Source organism: Camellia sinensis, chromosome 5 (genome assembly GCF_055761805.1).
Source record: "Camellia sinensis isolate YWXY chromosome 5, ASM5576180v1, whole genome shotgun sequence".
NCBI lineage: Eukaryota > Viridiplantae > Streptophyta > Magnoliopsida > Ericales > Theaceae > Camellia > Camellia sinensis.
In genome coordinates this window covers 104,222,401-104,244,411 of record NC_138965.1, presented here as the reverse complement: position 1 = coordinate 104,244,411, position 22,011 = coordinate 104,222,401, and the positions used below count along the sequence as shown (strand labels likewise).

The window sequence follows — 22,011 nt, the reverse complement described above, 5'->3', positions numbered from 1 at the left end:
GAACATATCGGCCTGAAATGAATGATCTCGACTGAGGAATTTTTGAGCTAATGTACAGGAAGAAATACCGATATAGGTTCCATCACCTCAGGATACCGAGGTAATAGAACCTAGGGGGCAGTTGTGGGGATATATTTTCTGAGCACCAACATGTGGCAAGGTGACGCCGATGTGTCAGCCGAGGTACCACGTGTCCTGGTCGTTATGCCGAGGTAATCTTGGTTAGACTGAGGTTTCCTCCGAAGATATCAGAATCCGAGATAAGCGGATAGGGGACAAGAGTCCAAGAATGAAGAGGAGACTTAGTCAAGATGAGGATAAAGCTCTTAGGGAGTTTATCTTTATCTCTTGAAGAGTCCAAGGTAAGTTCAGAATTGGAGTCCTTAGAAGTTAGGCTTCTAGTGGGACTAGGATTGAGTTAACTATAAAAAGAGAGGCACCCCCGTGGGTCTAAGGTACGCAATTGATGCTTTGAGCAGTGAGTTTAGCACTTGATTATCTTTGAGAGATATACTGACTTGATCGTCGGAGTGCCCCCGGGTGGTAGAACCACCGCCGGAGCCTTCTCTTTCTGTTACAGGTTAGCTGAAGCCATCTATTCTATCGGTGCTCTCTAGCTGATTACTAAACGGGCAGTGTGATCAGAAAATCACTCACACACCTAACATGTATTCTTATCCATTGGAATGAAATTCAATCCAACGACTCTCCTTATTTTGAAGCTATTCTTCTAAAAGGATATCATCATACTTAACTATTCTTCACGCGCCTAGATCTGTATCCAACTGTCTTTTTTGGGCTTAAGGAGTCAATTTGGGCCTTTCATTTCTTTGGGCTAATGTAAGTGGACTTGGATCTGGACTCATATATTTTTTTCCTCCACAATGTCCCATACCCCAACACAAAATTGTAGGTCTTATCCTCTCTATCAATCACAGCTCTTCTGGACACCACATGACTATGCCCCAAAAGCACTAGATAACTTCTCCTAACTTTTTACTTTTATTTTGTTGTTTTGAAAATAAAAAAAAAAATGTCATAACTTTTATTATAGACATTTATTTTTAATAAAATTTGTATTTCTAATGCCTACGCAATGAGATCTATCAAATAAGATTAATATTGAATATAAAATGTTATAAAAATAAAATATTATTTTTTTAGCTATACGAAATTTGACAATTTTTCAATTTGTGAAACTATCCAGTAAAACTGTGAAAATTTTCAATTATTTATTTATTTATTTATTTAAAGTTTTAAAACTGAGAACATTATTAATTTTTTTAGTTTTAAAGCTGTGTTTTTTTTTTCAGTTTTGCAACAAATAATTTTAGTTTTTTCAAAAATTTCAATTTTTTTTTAGTATTAAAATTTTGAAAATCAAAATAAATGTCACGTCATCATATTCCTTTATAGACAACTACAAGTGAAGAATAATCATTATTTGAAGGGTAATTTTGATTATTTAAAAATTTAATGAGAGTTGAAGGTTCAAAAAATCTTAGTTAGAATGTCAACTTTTTTTTTTATGTTACCGTTCATGATTTGTTAAATCTACTTGAAATTTGATTTCTATAAATAGATAAATAATATAAATTTTATGTATTTAGAAAAAAAAATTTTGAAAAGTGTTTAGAATTTGTGTGTATGATGTCAATTAAACTAAGGCTTATTTTAAAAAATAAAAAAATTACTAGAAAAAAATTAACCCTTTTTAATATTTTTTGCACATCTTTTCATAAAATATTAATTCTCAAAACAACCTTAGTGTGAGTTACACCCCAAATGAATTTGATTTATATATTTTATATTTTGGATACTTTTGTCTTTTTTTTTCCCCCTAGGTATATGCATTGTTGTAAAAATGCAATTGGCCTAAAAGATTAGTTTAAGCAAATTGCCTCTTGAAAGATGTTAAAAAATATATTAGCCTCGACAAGATCATTAGAACAAATTGTCATTGAATTTAATTAAATTGTAAACTCTAAACTAATTGATATGTTTGGAGATAAATTGTACTTTTGAATAATTTTCAAATAGTCAATTGTATTTTTAAATATCTTTCCAATAATATTTTGGTAAAAAAAAAAAAAATTAGAGGCCAATTGCACTTCTTCTTTTTTTTTTTCCTCTTAGAATTAATTTTCTCAAATTAAACTTTTAAAGGATTAAGGCTCTGTTTGGAAAAAGTTAAAAAAAAAAACCATATTTTTTCTCCAAACTATTTTATCTATGGTAAAATACAATTTAAATTTATGTCAAAAGTTTTTTTTTCTTTTTTCTTTTTTCTTTAGGTCCTAGTCTAGAAGGATCTAAAAATTATTTTTTTTTAAATTAAAAAAAAGGTATTATAAAAAAAATATGGTCCTTAGTGGACTATTTTTAATTTTAATTTTTTTTGAAAATTTTTAATCTAGTAGAACCTAAAACTTGTTTTTTTAGAAATTTTTTAAAAAGAATCTATCAAACGAGCCCTAACAATATTTTTTTTAATCATTTTTAAGGTAAATTCTCAAAATTCGTGACTAATTATAAAAAATAAATAAATAAATAAATTATTGACTAATCCTTCATTGAGAGAAATAAAAATACGTGTCCGTTACGAGTATTATCATATGCATGTGTGGTAGATCTACTTTAAAGGTTGTGATTAATTTATATTTTTTTACTTTTTTATTTACAAGTAAATACAAATTTACCTAACTGTCATTTAATTTTAGTATTTCTTTTTTCTTTCCCTAAATTTATTTGTAACTGCTATGCAATAAATATATACAAAACAAAAATAAGGTAGATGGAGATTACGTTTATTACAAAAGTTTGCAGAGCATTTAATATTATTATTATTATTATTATTATTATTATTATTATTATTATTATTCTGTGTACACTACAAAATTTTTAGTTTACATAAATTTTTCCGTTTCAATATTAATAATTGAACTAAAATCAATTGTTCAAATATCAACTAGTGAAGAAAACTCAATTCAATAGTTGATATCTAAACAAATTAATTTTAGTTTAATTGTTGATATTTAAATAATTGATTATTATTCGGTAGTTGATCTCCGAACACATAAAATGGTGTGAACTTAAAAACATGGTGGCGCCCAAACAGCAGCTCCCTAAATTTGACTAGGAATACTTGGGTCGTTTTAAAAAGCGGTTGCAGTTGCGGTTGCTGTCACGGTCACGGTCACGGTCACGGTCGTCGTAATGGTTGCGGTGACGTGGTTGCGTGTGCAAGGTGTGAAGGTCATAGCGTAACGGTTATGATAATCGAAACCGTGATTTTTTGTTAAATTTTTCGCACAATTTTAAAAACGCTTATCGATACACATTTTTTTTTTCAGAATCACATTTATTGAGATTTAAAATATATTTTAATCAATTTTTGTTAGTTTTTAAGTATGATCCAATATATGTCATATTTTTAAATCACTGTAAAATGAGATTTTTACATTTTATTTAATAGTTAATGACTTTAAAAATAATTGATTTTAAATGTCTACAAATTATTTTTGATCAATACTTGAACTAACTGAATAAAAATATTCACAATTATTAAATGAAATGATTATAAAAATTAAAATTAAAATTGTACCATAAACAAAATTTTATTTTTGAGGTATTTTTTTAGACAACACTTTACATGTAACGCCCGCAAATAACAACAACAAATAATCCCATAAAGTACGCTAGTTATGCTAAAACTAATAAGATTTCATTCCTTCATTAATTCACTTGATAGCATGACAAAAGGTTCCACATGCATTATGCATTCATAAACCTTAAATCCTCAATGTATAACATGTGACACAAAGTAATATATAGAAATACAAAGGAAATTCAGATAAGTTCATGCCTCAATATCTACATATTTTTAAGACGATACTTGGTTACAACAAAAGTAGGTCAAGGTCAAAACATGTAATGCCCCGAAATCATAACGAGAAACCATCTCATGATATTCAATAGAAATCATAGATATGCAAAATATTAACCTTTCGTTTATATTCATTTACCGTACAAAAGATGATATATGCGAGTTTACATTCGTAAATCATAGATTCTGAATTTATAGCAAATGTCGCATATGAGTGAACTAAAATGAAAGATAATACAGATAAGTTTATACCATAATGGCTACATTTTTCCAAGACATTTCTAGGTTACAACAAGATGGATCAAGTCCAAAATAATTAAAAGCCCGAGACTTATACAAAAGATAATTACAACAAAAGAAACAAAAATGAGCCTTCAACTCCACGATCTTCCCAAGTTAAGTCCTTGGTGGAGGCATATCATCAATACCTGAAAGTTATTTTTCACATAGGGTGATTTAAAGCTCAATAGAAATACTTTAACACTAAGTATGCAACTTAACAAAATTATAAGATGAATGTATATGCATGTCATTTACCATACATTATACTTTTCCATCTTAAAACAATGCAATGCCATCACTATTATATTTCAATTCATGAAAATACTCTTTTATATCAGAAAATAGGGCAATGGATACAAAACATTGAGAATCTCTAGGTACGTGTCTACCGGTAAGTTATACAAGCACTACCAAAACCATTTTACCGGTACTAATCGAAATGATCGGTACCTAACGACGCAGGTTTCTGAACTTTCACCGAGGACACATAAGCCAACAATATAAACCAGAACCACACCTGCTAACCAAATTCACCAAGGTATACACCCTTTTTTTCCTTCTCAAAATCAATATGTTTTTAATGTTCAATATGAAACGATACTCGATACAAGATGTATGAGAAATTAGTTTCAATTTAACCTAATCCTCATGCAATTTATACAACAATCAAAGCTATTATCCTACGATAGCCAAAAATAGATATTTCTAATTGCCAGATAATTTTCCAACTACATATAAAATCTCATAAATTTCAAATCGGAGCGATAATAAATATTTGACTCCGCTTTCATCATCAACAGATACATTCTCCATATCTTTTCAAAACCCAACATCTTTTCTTTTACTTCCATAAACCAAATATCAATGATTTTCAAACAAAATCTTCTTTGTTCTTTAAAATCTCATTTAAGGAAGAAGTTTCCAAAATTTCAACACAACCCACCAATATATACACTCCCGCAACCTTTCTCAAGAATTTATTTGAAAAACTCTTCTTTTATTTTTCAAAATCAAATTCTAAGTTTAACTAAAAACCTCCAAATCACTAAACCTTTTTCAAAAAACAAATAACTAAGCTAAGAATTATACTAAAGGTTGAAGAGATTCCTACCTCAAGAGAAAGAGAGTAAGAGTAAAACTTTGGTGGAGCCGAAAATGAAATCCTCTCTGATTAAAATGAAGCTTTCGACGAGCTTTACCTTTTTCTCCAATGAGTTATGGTGGAGAAATCAATGAATCAGGGAGTATTTGAGACTTTAAGGAAAGAACTAGAGAGAGAAAGTGAAGAAACTAAGGTTAGAGGTGTTTTAGGGAGAGAAAGAGAGAGAGAGGAATGAAAAAATGATTTAAAAATTCATTTCCCGAACTAATATACGCACAGATCGCTAAAGCGACCAAACCACCGCTCGAGCGTCAAACACAATACGTGACGTCATTCAAGCGGCCAAAACACTACTCGAGTTCACAATGACCCAGTTTTACAAACTGAAGAAGACTGCTCGAGTACAAGAAAGACAACTCAGGCAAATACACCCTACTCCTAGAAGTTTTGCAGACCTGCAAAAATACTAAGAGATCTCAAAGACCTAACTCGCGATTAGAACATCGCTCAAGCGAACAAGAAGAAATCTGGACAACAACCCTTTTGAAAAACTAACTCCCAACCTGTTTCAAACACAACCAACAACCCAACTCAACTACTAACAAGATGATAAAGGATGTGAATAACAAGTAAAGACATGGGACCCCAGATCTAAGAACATGCAATGGATCGAGTCTAAACCAGAACCACTATAAGAGGCTTGTACAAAAGATATTTACAATAAAAGAAAAACAAATAAGCATTCAGCTCCAAGATCTCCCCAAGCTAAGTCCTTGGCGGAGGTACACCATCAGCACCTAAAAGTTGGTTTCCACGTAGGGTGAGTTAAAGCCCAGTAGAGAATACCTTAACACACTATAAAATGCTTAACAAAGTCATGTGGTGAATGCACATGAATGCCATGTACCAAAACGTTACACTGTTCTTTTTCAAAACAATGCAAATGCCATGATTATAAATCAATTCGTAAAATAATACCTTTTAAATTATATTCAAAAAAAGATTATGGCAGTGGATATACAACACGAGAAATCTCTAGGTACGTGTCTGCCAGTAAACTATACAAGCCCTATCAAAGTCATTTTATCACTACTAACCAGAAAAATCAGCACATAACCGCACGGGTTTCTGGACTTTCACCAAGGACACACAGGCCAACATAAACAATACCACAACCACACCCTCTAACTAGATTCACCAAGGTATTTACCATTTTTTCTCAAAACGATATATTTTAAATGTAACTATGAAACAATGTTCAATGCAACCATCAAACTATCATCCACCGATTGGCCAAAACAGATATCTCTATGCAAAAGATAAATCTCCAAGCAACAGATATAATTGCATAATTTCAATATAGGAGTGATAATATATATTCGATTCCACTCTCCTCATCAACAGATATATTCATATTATTATTTCAAACGCTCAACATCTTTTCCCTTGTTCCTTAGTTCAAAATGATTTCCAAGATTTCTAACAAAACATTTATTCCATTTCAAAACACATTTGAAGGAGAGATTTTCAAGATTTCAACCCAACTTATCAATATAACCATCTCCATAACATTACTTATGAACCCATGTGAAAACCCCTCTTTTATACTCACAAAACCAATCCAATTCAAACCCTAAATCAAACCCATAACTCCCAAATCACCACTCTTTCAAGGAACACATAATAAGTCTAAGAGTTATACAAAGAGGTTACAGAAATCCCTACATCAAGATTAGAATGAGAGATGAACAAGGCCTAAAATTTGATAGAGCTAAAAACTAGAACTTTTTCGATTAAAATGTTCACCTCTATGAATTCCACACTTTTTCCCAAAGCACTACAGCGGCGAGACCAATGGATTTGAGTGTATAAGGGTGTTTAGACAAGAACTAAAGAGAGAGAAAAAGTGAAGAAATCTAATAAAGTAATCTTTTAGAGAGAGAGAAATCAAAAAGTGAAAGAAAAGATTTTTTTTTCCCGTACTAATATATGCACAGACTGCTCGAGCGACCAAAACATTGCTTAAGCGTCAGACACAAAGAATCACTCGGGCGACCAAATCATGGCTCGGGTAGCTCGGGCGCATAATAACCCCTTCCCAATAGTTCAGACCTACGAAGATACCGCTCGAGCATCAGACACAAAATACCGCTTAAGCAACCAATAGATGGTTCGAGCAAAAAAGACTGCAAACACAGATATTAAGAGGAACCAAAGACCGCTCGAGTGAACAAGACAAGAATCACTCTTTTGAAAACTAACTCCGAACCTGTTGTAAATAATCTCACAACCATAATATCAACTCTCCAAATAACAATACAAGATGGGCATAGACAACCACAATGAGCGCCAGATTCAGAATCAAAGAGTATAAAGGGTAGGGTCTTAACCCAGGCCGCTATATTATAGCTAACTAAATGAAATTATTTACAATTAAGTATTAAATGAAATGATTATAAAAATAAAAATTGTGCCATAAACAAAAAATATTTTCGAGCTACTAATTTTATTTATTTTTTTAAAGACATTTTTAAGACAACATATTACAGTAGCAAAATAAAAAATATTTATAATTAAATATTAAATAAAATAATTATAAAAATAAATACAACCACTGCTTATATTTTTTTTTATTTATTTTACATGCTAATGTAATGAGATAAAAAAATAAAAAATAAATTATAAATAAAAAAATTATATAATTTTTTTTTCTTTGGCTTGGATTACTTGAATATTTGTTCTTTTTTTATAAGTTTTCGTTTTTTTTTTTTTTTTTTTTTTTTTTGGAAAATGAAGTTATTCAGAATATTGTAAAAGTTTGTGACAAACCGTTACGGTCATTACATTACCATTGCCGTTACACATGTGAATTTCCGTCACATCGCTATAGCGGCCGTAACAGGTGGCGGTAACCATTACAAACGGCTATGGCCACTTTTTAAAACCTTGCTTGAGTCCTAAAATTTTATTTTCTATCTTAATGCACAATGTTGTGCAAATTTCAATTATGATTGCGAAATGTTGGTGACCCTTAGGAGTTGGGTATTTTCCAAAGCGAAAAGGTTGGTCGCTTACATCAATCTATCAAGTGATTTTTCTCAAATATCTTGACCGAAATAAGAGATTGCAAAAATTATGCAACAAATCTTGAACAACATAAAGCTATTCAACCTCCAATGCTATTACCAATTCATTAGAACACAATAGTTGATTCTATGAGGCAAAGACCATTTTAAGCTTTCTTTGCTTATGATTAAAGAAAGGGGTCGGACATGTAATTGTAACGACCCTGTCTTACATCGGAAGTTCGCATGAGTGATCTTGAGCATATAAAATACCACTAACATGCTACTAAATAACTTGGACTTAAACTTTTGGGTCATGTTAGTTGACCCACAAGTTACTCGCCCCAACAAGTAGTGGAGCATTACAAACGATATCAGAGTCGACCCATACACACAATCATGTGGGTCACTTATTCTGGGCTGGTCATGAGCTTGTAGTGATATTCTGATTGATCCACGAGTGGAGGAGTTTGTAATGACCCTGTCCCACATCAGAAGTTTGCATAGGTGATCTTGGGCATATAAAGCACTACTACTTGCTACTAAGTAATTTAGGATTAAACTTTTGAATCATGTTTGTCAACCCACAAGTTACTTGCGCCAGCAAGTAGTGGGCCATTACAAAAGTAAACATTTTAGAGACAGGAACCTTATGCCATTAAATTTCCAAAAATTCTTTACTTTTTTTTCTTTTTTTTTGTCAATCTATTGTAGAGTAATTACAGTATGAAAAATATTACATCGTCAAATAGACTATTAGCTGACAATAAGTAGAAAGTCAACAAAACCTATATAAGCCCAACAATCCCCATAATGGGAGAGAAATAAATACTACCACAACAGATAGGAAGCGGGGTCACTGCTGTGACCCCCACAGCTGTATTTCCTGTTGTGCCTAAAATGGCACAGTTTCAGCCTCCTTTTTCTTTTTTTCATGTTCTCTCTATGTTTAGGGTTTAGGATTTAGGCACAGCAGGGAACACAGCAGTGGGGGTCACAGCAGTGACCCCGTGTCCCAATGGATATCAAACTCCTCTCCGTAGAAATGAACCCAAAATCTTACACCATAAAGAGTATTATACAACTACTAAGCCAAATGTCCTGGTTAAATTTTCAAAAATTCATGTATGTTTAGTTGTCATGGAAAACTCTTTTCAATTTGAAGTAGCTAAATTTGTGGTAATAATAAGTTTTCTAATAAACATTTTGGAAAAAAAAGAAACACTTTATATCTCTACCCAACAGTTAACACTTCTTACTTAAATTGGAAAGTACAGTGAATGCATTCAAATTAAAACTTCCAAACATTATTGTAAATCTTATAAAAAAAAAAAATCAATGGCGTTACACTCACTAATTATTATGCTAATTAGTGTACTAATAAATGTTATAACAATACAATTTTAAAATTATGAACCCCACTTATTATATAAACTATAAAGCCTCAAAACTAATAAAATTATGTCATATCATTTATTAGTATACTAATTGGTTCATATAGCTTTATTCTAAAAGCATATGCAATATGAAGGAAAATAATAAAATCCTCTCCATTTCGTAGATTACAATTATTGAAGAGAATCCATTGCTGTCCCAGTTTTTCCTAGTACTACCAATTTTAAATAGGTTACTATATGTATATGTTTCTACATGTGACCTATAAAATCACTGACAATTGTATTTGATCTGGAAAATATACAATTTATTGTAAATTCAAAGTTAAAAATAAAAAAATAAAAAAATAAGAATATTGATATACTTGTTTTTCAATAATTAGACTTTTTTTGAATTTATTTAAGTTATTTTGTATAAAAAATTGTATGTGAAAATTGTACCAAATATTTTGACACAAATTATTTTTAAAAAAAAATTATAAATAACTTTCAATAAACTTCACAAAGTGGAACCGAGTAAAGAGTAATGTTAGAGATTCCAAAAGTTCTATCAAAAATTTTACCAAATATTTCACATGGGTATGAGATTCACACCATGTGGGTTCCATGTGAGTCCCACACCCATGTGAGACATTTGGTAAAAATTTCAGTAAAACTTTTGGAATATCTAGCATTTTTGCCGAGTAAATTGCTTATGTTTTATACCAATTAATGTTCAATCCTTTACCGAATCTATCAACAAAAGAATAATATTATATGCATTAATTAATGTACTAACTAAGATACTAACAGATGATGTGGCATAATTTTAAAGATTTTAGGTATTTAAAATTTGTATAATAGGTAGGGTCAATAATAATAGCATAACACTAGTTGATACATTAGTGCATATAACACGACCGGTCAACAAAATCATAATTTTACCCACATTAATTAAATAATTAAACATTGCTTTAATTGTCCAACTTATGGTGAATTCGAGAGGTAAGGCCTTCTTTGGCAATAATTAAACAATGCTTTCACAATTTTATCTATTTATTTTTTTATTTTATTTTTTTGAGTCTTCTTCATATACCTGCATTTACTCATAAATTATATGTATCAGTTTAGTGCAGAAGACGGTTAAAAAAAAATTTGATTTCATGACACTTATTTTATGGCTTACTCTAGAATTCGTCCCTTTATCGCTAACTATCTAGGATTCGGGGACGTGTTCCAGTGGGGGGTTTTTCTGAGTTTTTTTTCGATAATTGAAATTGTTCATATTGTAAAATTCATCAAGTATATCATTTATACAAAAAATCAAATTAATCCAAAATCCAAAACTCCATGATTAAATTCAAATTGTTTTATAAAAATTATCAAGATAATATTAACCGTTTATTTTTTAAAAAGCAAATGTGTTCTTGTTATAAAGTTATATATTTCCAATCAATTTAAATTTTTGTGTGGATGACCTATTCAATAAATTATATAATATAAACAGTTCAGATCATTGGAAAAAGCCTCCATTGAGGCATCACAAAACGCTAGTGTGACTGGATCACAGTAGCACCCCTTGGTCCAATTAGGATTAGGGGATCCTGATGTGACTAAAATTAATATGAATTATTAAGGCCTCATTTGACATGTATCTGTTTTAGCTTAAAAGTCAAAAAATAACTAAAAAAGCTAAAAAATTTATAACCTATACAAAAAAGTTGAATATTCAATTTTCTCTTTACTATTTGCAAATCTTTTCGTAAAAAATCAAAAACTCATTCCAAATATACTAATTTTTTTTTACCTCATATTTTAGTTAAAAAGTCACTAAAATAACCTATTCCCAAATGAGGCGTAAATAACATTTGAAACCCAAAACTCAATAGACTGACATCTTGTAGGGGCTAAAGTTCCCAAACCACTGCAAAAATTTCAGTGCAACGGCACAGTGCCGTCGCAAATACTCTTTATGTCGTCTCAAAAAAGTTTTAGCAATGACAAATTGGGGGTCATAGTAGAGGGCGTTACAAAAGACTTAGCAACGGCATGCCGTCGCTTCTTTTTAGCGACAACAATTGGTACTTTTTGCAACGACAATTTACTGTAGACTATAATATGTAAAAAAGTCAGACTTTTTGCGACGGCACCATTTTACCGTCGCTAAGGGTGTTATTTGAGATGGCAAGAAATGCTGTCACGAATGGTTCTGTTTTTTTGCGACGGCTTGCCCACTATCACCAATGGTCCTAATATTTTTTGCGACAGTATGGTGCCATCGCCAAAAAAAAAAAAAAAAAAAACTACAATATAATTATTAAAATTATCTATTTTTTGCGACAGTGTGGTGTCGTCGCAAAAAAAAAAAATAAATAAATAAATAACTAGAATAAAATTATTAAAAATATAAAAATTACCTGTATTAAATGAAAACAATTGAAAAATAAACTAATAATTGCATAATAATATAAAAATTCCTGTATAGAAAAAATAATTTCTCCATAATAAAAATATTCTTGCATTCCTAACTACGCATCAACAAAATTACCCCAGCACATAATGTTTCATAATACATATATAATGTTTAAATGCATCATGTTGTTCATAATTCAAAATACAATAAACCAAAATTACTAGTTTTGCTCATCGTTCTCTGTGGGTAACAAAAACAAAAATTAGTCGCATTCTTCACAAACATGCATTCCACAAGAAGCAAAACTCCTACTCAGGAAATATCTGAAAACAAAAAATAAATATAATTAATGACAATATAATTATGTGTTAATATGTTAATTACAAAAAAACATAAAAATGTAACTACTATACAATTACAAAGATAATTAAGTAAATAATTTTGCCTAAACTGAAATCCGGCTATAACTCCCAAGCCGGGAACCCGATTCAAGTCTCGTCTTCTCCGACAAGTCTCTCGTGTCTAGGTGGTCGTGTGTGCCAAGTTTTGTGCTACTCCAACGCCGTTTGGTGATTTTGGGTCATTAACACCTCAAATTCTAAGTTTCTTAATAAACTAGTTTGTTTCTTAAGAGTGAAATCCGGCTCTAACTCTCAAACCGAGAACCTGATTTGAGTCTCGACTTCTCCCACAAGTCTCTCGTGTCTAGGCGGTCATGTGTGCTAAGTTTCGTGCTACTTCGACGCCATTTGGTGATTTTGGGGCGTTAATACCTCGAATTCTAAGTTTCTTAAGAAACTAGTTTGCCTGAAGTGAAATCCGGCCCTAACTCCCAAACCGGGAACCCGATTTGAGTCCCGTCTTCTCCCACAAGTCTCTCGTGCCTAGGCGGTCGTGTGTGCCAAGTTTCATGCTACTCTGATGCCATTTGGTAATTTTGGGACATTAACACCTCAAATTCTAAGTTTCTTAAGAAACTAGTTTGTTTCTAAAGAGTGAAATCCAGCTCTAACTGCCAAACCGGGAATCCAATTCGAGTCCCATCTTCTCCCATAAGTCTCTCGTGCCTAGGCGTTCGTATGTGCCAAGTTTCGTGCTACTCCAACGCCGTTTGGTATTTTGAGACATTAACACCTCAAATTCTAAGTTTCTTAAGAAACTAGTTTGTTTCTTAAGAGCGAAATCCGACTCTAACTCCCAAACCGGGAATCTAATTCGAGTCCCGTCTTCTTCCACAAGTCTCCCGTGCCTAGGCGGTCGTGCGTGCCAAGTTTCGTGCTACTCTGATTCCATTTGATGATTTTGGAGGATTAACACATCAAATTCTATGTTTCTTAAGAAATTAGTTTGTTTCTTAAAAGTGAAATCCGACTCTAACTCCCAAATCGGGAATCCGATTCGAGTCTCGTCTTCTCCCACAAGTCTCTCGTGCCCAGGCAGTCGTGTATGCCAAGTTTCATGCTACTCCGACGCCGTTTGGTGATTTTGGGACGTTAGCACCTCGAATTCTAAGTTTCTTAAAAAATTAGTTTGCCTAGAGTGAAATTCGACCCTAACTCCCAAACCGGGAACCCGATTCGAGTCCTGTCTTCTCCCACAAGTCTCTTGTGCCTAGGCGGTCGTGTGTGCCAAGTTTCGTGCTACTCCGACATCGTTTGGTGATTTTGGGACATTAACGCCTCAAATTCTAAGTTTCTTAATAAACTAGTTTGTTTTTTAAGAATAAAATCTGGCTCTAACTCCCAAACTGGGAACCTGATTTGAGTCCCGTCTTCTCCCACAAGTATCTCGTGCCTAGGCGATCGTGTGTGCCAAGTTTCGTGCTACTCCGACACCATTTGGTGATTTTGGGGCGTTAACATCTCAAATTCTAAGTTTCTTAAGAAACTAGTTTGCTTAAAGTGAAATCTGGTCCTAACTCCCAAACCGGGAACCCGATTCGAGTCCCGTCTTCTCCCACAAATCTCTCGTGCCTAGGCAGTCATGTGTGCTAAGTTTCGTGCTACTCTAACGTCATTTGGTAATTTTGGGACATTAACACCTCAAATTCAAAGTTTCTTAAGAAACTAGTTTGTTTCTTAAGAGTGCAATCCAGCTCTAACTCCCAAACCGGGAATCCGATTTGAGTCCCATCTTCTTCCACAAGTCTCTCATGCCTAGGCGGTCGTGTGTGCCAAGTTTCGTGCTACTCCGATGCCATTTGATGATTTTGGGACATTAACACCTCAAATTTTAAGTTTTCTTAAGAAATTAGTTTGTTTCTTAAGAGCAAAATCCGACTCTAACTCCCAAACCGGGAATCTGATTTGAGTCTCGTCTTCTCCCACAAGTCTCCCATGTCTAAGCGGTCGTGTGTGCCAAGTTTCATGATACTCCGACGCCATTTGATGATTTTGGGGCATTAACACCTCAAATTCTATGTTTCTTAAGAAATTAATTTGTTTCTTAAGAGTGAAATCCGACTCTAACTCCCAAGCTGGGAATCCGATTCGATTCGAGTCTCGTCTTCTCTCACAAGTCTCTCGTGCCTAGGCGGTCATGTGTGCCAAGTTTCATGCTACGCCAACGCCGTTTGGTGATTTTGGGACATTAACACCTCAAATTCTAAGTTTCTTAAAAAACTAGTTTATTTCTTAAGAGTGAAACCTAGCTCTAACTCATAAACCAGGAATCCAATTCGAGTCCCGTCTTCTCCCAGAAGTCTCTCGTGCCTAGGCGGTCGCGTGTACCAAGTTTCGTGCTACTCCGACGTTGTTTGGTGATTTTGGGGCATTAACACCTCAAATTCTAAGTTTCTTAAGAAACTAGTTTGTTTCTTAAAAGTAAAATTCAACTCTAACTCCCAAACCGGGAATCCGATTCGTGTCTCGTCTTCTCCCACAAGTCTCTCGTGCCTAGGCGATCGTGTGTGCCAAGTTTCATGTTACTATGTTAGAACATATGAAACGTGAAAACTATTTTCTTTATTATAATTTACATGAAGTATAGCAACATTAGTAACAAAGAGCAAAGGTAAACTGCATTTTGCACACAAACTAGTTATTTAGCAATAGAATTATGAAACAAATACAAAATTTAAAGATCTAATAAAACAAGCAAAAGCATATGTCACATACCTATATTGCTAGTTTCAAACACAATAACCAATTTTGTTTAAAATGAAAAATCGACGATGGTGTTGGGGACATCATGTTTGGTGAAATGTGGGGGACATGGAGGGAAGGGAATGGCTTGTGGAATAAACATGAAATGTTTCCTATGTATACAACAAGTATGTCTGGTGAAGGAGGGTTGATGAGGGTACAAGGTGACTGGCCATTACCTACATGTTTATTCAGTCATTTATATACATAAACTGTACAATGCTTTAATTCTGGATTTTAGCATATATGCCCATACAATGTCTTTGTATGTGTGTACTCTATAAGGGGGTGGATTTGACTAACACCCATGTCACATACAATAATGATAAGTTTATCACATTTTTATTTTATTTTGTGCTTATTTCCATACAATACTAGTGTAATGTGTCTCACCATTCATGTATAATTTTAACGTAATGCCAACAATTACTAAATCGACACATCATATCATAGAAATAGATAATCATTGTAGCATTACTCTGTCACATATATACTATGTGACAAAACTTTGGAAAAAACTATAATAAAAAAGAGTACTTGGAACAAGAAAATAGATCATGTACACATTTCACATGTCCATTTTTAGTTACTAAATGTCTAATTTTTTTTGTATTTGAAGAATGTTTAATATGATGATAAGTTGTCGTGGCTTATCCAAAAAGATTTTCAATACAATTAGAAATATGTTTCAAATAGCATAGACATCTTAATGTGGTGGTTTTAAAAGAGACGATAGAACTATCAAAGTAGGGTAGGATTAGGATTTACATTATATAGTAGGATTACGATTCTCTTATATAGTAGGATTAGGATTCTCTTTCTTCTTCTTGCCTATATATATGGGCCTTCATTGTATTGTATCACATACACATAATATTATTCAATATGCTTTTCTATTTGTCTAATTGTGTTAACATTATTGATGAAAATATTAAAGTACAAAAAGGATAATGATAAACCAACAATGAGGAGAGACCGATAGCTCAATTGATAAGAAAGACATATGGTAATTTACAAGAGACAATTACAGGCAGCAACAACTTATGATCAGAGATGATGGTTGTTTAAAGAATCCATGGCGTGGCAATATAAAGTACACAAGCCAAATGTGCACAAAAGGGTAGATAGTCAAAAATGTTACCGAGTGACAATGATGGTGATATGTAGTCATATAATATCCCCCGCTCATCATAAAACGAATTGAGAAGACTAAATTACTTGATCTGGAAATTAAAGACATGATGATTAACACAATGTGGAGTGCAACTTGAGTATAAAATAATAATGAGAAGTTGTTTCTGAATGTAACAGCTTCTCCATTAGAGGTGTTGTAAGATTATGATTGTTATCAACGACTCTGCTTGGAAGGCTGAGTCCAAAAGTGGACGTGATGGTGAAAAAAGTTTTGGTTGCAGTTAGGAACACCCAGATTACTGTCAGTTTACGGATTGCAGACTTCGTCCCAATCTAGCAATCTAATGGATCCTTTAATGACAAACCACTTCGCACTCTAAAAATCGATCCATATATACTTCCAAAACACCATTACCCGACTTTAAAAAAAAGATGAACTTGAAATGTAGAAGAAACTTCAATGGATCAAACACCAAAAATCACCAGAGATGTGTAGTAACCGAGGGTAAAAGAAATCACCAGGAATCAAGGGTAACCGAAATCAATACGCACCTTCAGCATTACCAGAGACATATAGTAACCGAGAAATCACCAGAAAAAGGCAAAGATAAGACGAGGCCGAGATCGCAGAGATAGCTCGATCCATGAGAAGAAGCTAAAAACCCAGATTCCTTATCAACTCTCACGCTGTTGCTGCCGTCGCTCGACGCCGTCGTCTACTAGAGACATATAGTAACCGAGAAATCACCAGAAAAAGGCAAAGATAAGCCGAGGCCGAGATCGCAGAGATAGCTCGATCCATGAGAAGAAGCTAAAAACCTAGATTCCTCATCAACTCTCACGTTGTCGCTGCCGTCGCTCGACGCCGTCGTCTACCACTGCTCACCATCGCTCGACGCCGTCGTCTTTCCTGCTCACAGTCGCGAGAGAGAGAGAGAGAAAGAGATGGGGATTTTTGGTTCAAAAGATTAGGGATTTGAGATTTGGGGATTTTTGGTTGAGGGGGGAAGAACAAGTGGGAATGAGATTTTGGGTTTTTTTTTTGGAAAAAAATTAATTGAAAAAAAAAATTGATTGGAAAAAAATTAATTACAAAAATTTGTTAGTCAAATTTTAAAATTTTTGTTTAAAAACCAACGTAAACTCATTTTTTGAGTTTACAATTTTTCCTTAAATTTATAAATTGAGACAACCATTTATAAACCAAAAAAATTATCAAATAATTTTTTATGATAGTTTGTAAATTTTTGTAAATATAAACTGAAAATTGAAGATGATATGGTTACCAAATGAATCCATGGTCGTTGCCGTTAACCTATATTTGCAACGGGGGAAGGTTGCCATCGCCAAAAAAAATAATAATAATAAAAAATAAAAAAAAAAAACTCATTTTTTTGCCAAAAACCTCCGTGTCCAGTTTACTGCGCAATGAAAGCTAGGAAGAGAGAGAAACAGGAATGAGTGAGAAACAAAAGATGATCAGTGAGAGAGAGAGAGAAAAAAAAAAGAAGACATATGAGCAAGAGAGACAGAGAGAGATGAGAGAGATAGAGAAGAGAGATGAGTGAGAGAGATAGAGAAGAGAGATGAATGAGAGAGATAGAGAATAGAAATGAGTGAGAAAGATAGAGAATAGAGATAAGTGAAAGAGAGGGAGAAGAGAGATGAGCGAGAGACACACAGAGAGACCCATTTCATTTTTTGACTTTTTCCTCTATCAACAACAATGGACTTAGAGAAGAGATGAGTGTGATTGAGAGAAATGAACGATTGAAAGAGAAGAGAGACACACACAGAGAGAGAGAGAGAGAGAAAAAAAAAATAGAGAGAAACAAGATGAGCGAGAGATAGACAAAGAGAGAGAGCAGCAAAAAGAGATGAACAAGAGATATATATATATATATATATATATAGAGAGAGAGAGAAAGAAGAAAGATGAGCAAGAGAGATAGAGAGCGAAGAGAGATGAGAGAGCCAGAGAGAAGAGTGATGAGAGAGAAAGAGAGAAGAAGGATGAGCAAGAGATATAGAGAGCGAAGAGAGATGAGAGAGCCAGAGAGAAGAGTGATGAGTGTGAGAGAGAGAGAGAGAGGGAGAGAAGAGAGATAGGCGAGAGACAGAGAGAGAGAGGCCCATTTCATTTTTTGACTTTTTTCTCTTTCGACAAGTGATTAAGAGAAATGAGAGATGAGCGATTGAAAGAAGAGAGAAAAAGAAGAAAAAAAAAAGAGATCGATAAATCGAGAGAGAGATCGGTAAATCAAGAAGAGAGAAGGGAGAGAGTGAGCAATGCGAGCACAGTGTAGGAGAGAGAGAGAGAGAGACAGACATACAGACAAAGGGTAATGAGTGAGAGAGAGAGAAAGAGAAAGGGAAAAGAGATGAGTGAGATAAAGAGAGACAGAGAGACAAGAAGATGAAAAAATAGGTGAAACACTATGGGCTTGTTTGGTAATCATTTCGTTTTCAATTTTCAGTTTATATTTATAAAAATTTTAAAAACTGTCATAAAAACTTGTTTGATAAATTTTTTTGTTTATAAATGGTTGTCTCGGTTTATAAATTTGAGAAAAAAACGTAAACTCAAAAAATGAGTTTGCGTTGGTTTTTAAACAAAAATTTAAAAATTTGACTAACAATTTTTTTTTAATTAATTTTATTTCAAATAAATTTTTTTTTCAAATTTTTTGTTTTCAATTACTTTTTTTCTTCAAATAATTTTTTTCAATCAATTTTTTTTCAAATTACGTTTTTTCAGTTATTTTTTTTTCACGTAATTTTCTTTAAATTAATTTTTTTTCCAATTATAATGTGTATGATCCCATTATCATAAATAATAAAAATATATATATAAATATTTTAGGCCTGAACAAACATATTTTCTAGTTTATGTTTTTAAAAATTTTCAAACATTTTGTTAAAACTAAACGTGTTTGTAGTTTATGTTTTTCTCAAAATAAACGAAAACCAGTTAATAAAATTTTTGTAAACATAAATAAAAAACGTAAAAGTTACCAGATGGTACTTGCAAAAATTTCAATTTTTTGCGACGGTCGCTAATACTTCTAATGTCGTCTCATCAAAACAGTCTCGTTTTTTTTTTTTTTTTTGAGACGGTACCTATTATCGTCACAAAAAACAGCTTTATTTGTGACAGCATAGGTTACCGTTGCAAAAAATGCGCATTATTTGCGACGACAATTTTTTTTTTTTTTTTTGGTGAATAACGGCAATTGTTAACTTTTGCAAAAAGTTGCTTTTTTGTGACAGGAAGGGGTGCCGTCGCTAAAAACCTATTTATTGGAGACAGCAAGTGGTGTCGTCGCAAAAAATCACTTTTTGCAACAGTTAATGATGCCGTTGCAAATGCTTCATGTTATAAAGTCCCTTTTCCTGTAGTGAACCCACTTCCTTCTTCTTGAGTTAGGTGAGATTAAATTAATGATCTAAATTGCAATTTGTAGTCTAAAAAAATAATAATAAATTAATTAATAAAAGAAGCAGTTGGATATTTTGCCACCCTTAAACTGTATTTGAATCATAAATTTAGATAAGTATTTAAAAATGAAAATGAAAATGAAAAGGCACGAAAATGGAAGAAAAAATTTAACTTATGCTATTCTCTTCTTTTTTTTTAATAAATATTTATTTAAATTCATGATCCAAATACAACCTTAGAAATAGGATGACACTTTTTTTTAAAAAAAAAGCAACATTTACAAGAACAAATATTAATAAATAATTAGAACTATACGTATTAAATATTATATGACTATATATATACATATAAAATGTGTTTAATTGATATAATCAAACAACCATATGAAAAAATAGTTGCGAATACAAATCTTATCCCCCTTTTCGTTTTTATACCGGTATGAAAGAACCCTAGGGAGATGGGTGGGAATACAAGGTTAGGGTAGAAGGGGAAAATGTCATTTCCAAAGCAAATGAGAAAAAAACAAAAATGATTTTAAATCCGTAAATATCACTCTTTAAACTTTATTTTCAACGACGTAGATAGTTGTATGTAAGTTGTTAATTTGTTTAGAAATGATATTTTAAAAATCTCTCTCATTACTTGGGGGGGAGGGAATATATCTTTGTACTTTTTCGTATAGAAGCTATATATCTTTATGTTTTTTTTGTATCAAAACTAATCACAGAATATGATGATACAGTTTGTGATGGTAGAACGGGTCAGGCTGATCCACGCTCCTTAAGCCTATGTCCGAATGACCAAGCCCACCTGAAAACCTGCACAAGAGTTCAACGGGGAACGGGGAGTCCCCCAACGAACCCTTCGATGAGCAAGTTAGAGAGAGAAGTGGATTATAGAGATAGATTAGAGATAGAAAAGTTTAACCTTCTACATGTCTTCGACATCTGCTTATATCCTTTGGTAATCATTACGTTGTCTCTTCCGACCTGTCACCTTAGCCGAAAGTCTATATTGTAGCTTACCTTGTTCAGGGTAAGGGCGTGTTGTCCTGACGGAGAGGGGTTATCGCAATAAATGCTGTGAGGGGGCCTCATTAATGACGATGTGCAGTGGCAATAAGTTTGTTGATCTTTGTTTGCTGATATGGCTTGCCCTTGTCTTGCCATGTGCCTTGATGTCATTGGTTCTAATTGCTACATGGGGCTTCGACAGTGTTGGGCTTCAACATTTGAGATATGTGTTGGGCCCTAAATGGTGGGCTCTAATCTTTATGGGCTTACCCATGTCAGAATAGTTTATAAATAAGATATAAAGAGAGTAGATATTACTCATGGTAATATTATAAACTTATAAAATTTATCGAGAAAATTATTCAAAAAAAAAAAATCAATGATTTACAATTATTACTTCTAACATTAATTTTATACCAGACATTTAATTTATTAATTTTTATTTAATAAACAACTCTAATATCTCATCTCTCTAGATTTAGGCAATTTGGGTGCTTAAATTAGGTGGGTTACAAATTTTGCAATTGGGTCAAAACAGGTATGTTTTGGTCATAATATTATTATTATTATTATTATTATTATTATTATTATTATTATAATTTTTTTTTTGGGTGACATTTCACGTTTGTGTTTTCAAAAATAAAAGATGCGAAAAGTGTACTACCTATAAACTAAAGAAAAAATTACACTCCAATGATACTATCATAAATAGGATTGTAAATGAACTGAACTGTTAATGAACAAATTCAGCTTGGCTTGTTAAGGGCTTGACTCAGCTCAGTTGGTTTAGTAAACGAGTCGAGTTCGAGCTCGAATAAACTCAGCTCGTCAAGCTCGGCTCATTTATCTTTATTTAAATTATATAATAATATTTTTATTTAAATAATATAAATAATACTTAAAAAAAACTTATCAAGCTAAGCCGAGCCGAGCTGACCTCAAGTTTTATTAATATTAACGAGTCGAGTTGAGTTGAGCCGAGTCGAGCTTGAGCCCAGTTACTTATTGAGCCAAGCTCGAGCTCGATAAGCAAAGCTCGAGTTCAGCAAAACCAGATTCGGCTCAACTCATTTCTAGCCTTAATCACTAAATATTTATAAATTATTGGAAAAGTTTATGAGTTTTATTATTTAAGATTGTAAAATTTATCATCGAATTGAT

At 32.8% G+C, this 22,011-nt stretch overlaps 1 long non-coding RNA gene across 1 annotated transcript; it reads right to left on the bottom strand.

Annotated features, from left to right (window-relative positions):
• Positions 1–12,202: 12,202 nt before the first annotated feature.
• On the bottom strand, positions 12,203–17,425 carry LOC114273676 (uncharacterized). The gene is made up of 2 exons (XR_003633176.2): positions 16,951–17,425; positions 12,203–12,444 (listed from the first exon to the last, which is right to left on the bottom strand). It is a non-coding gene; the product is annotated as an uncharacterized LOC114273676 (long non-coding RNA).
• Between the last annotated feature and the right edge of the window lie 4,586 nt (positions 17,426–22,011).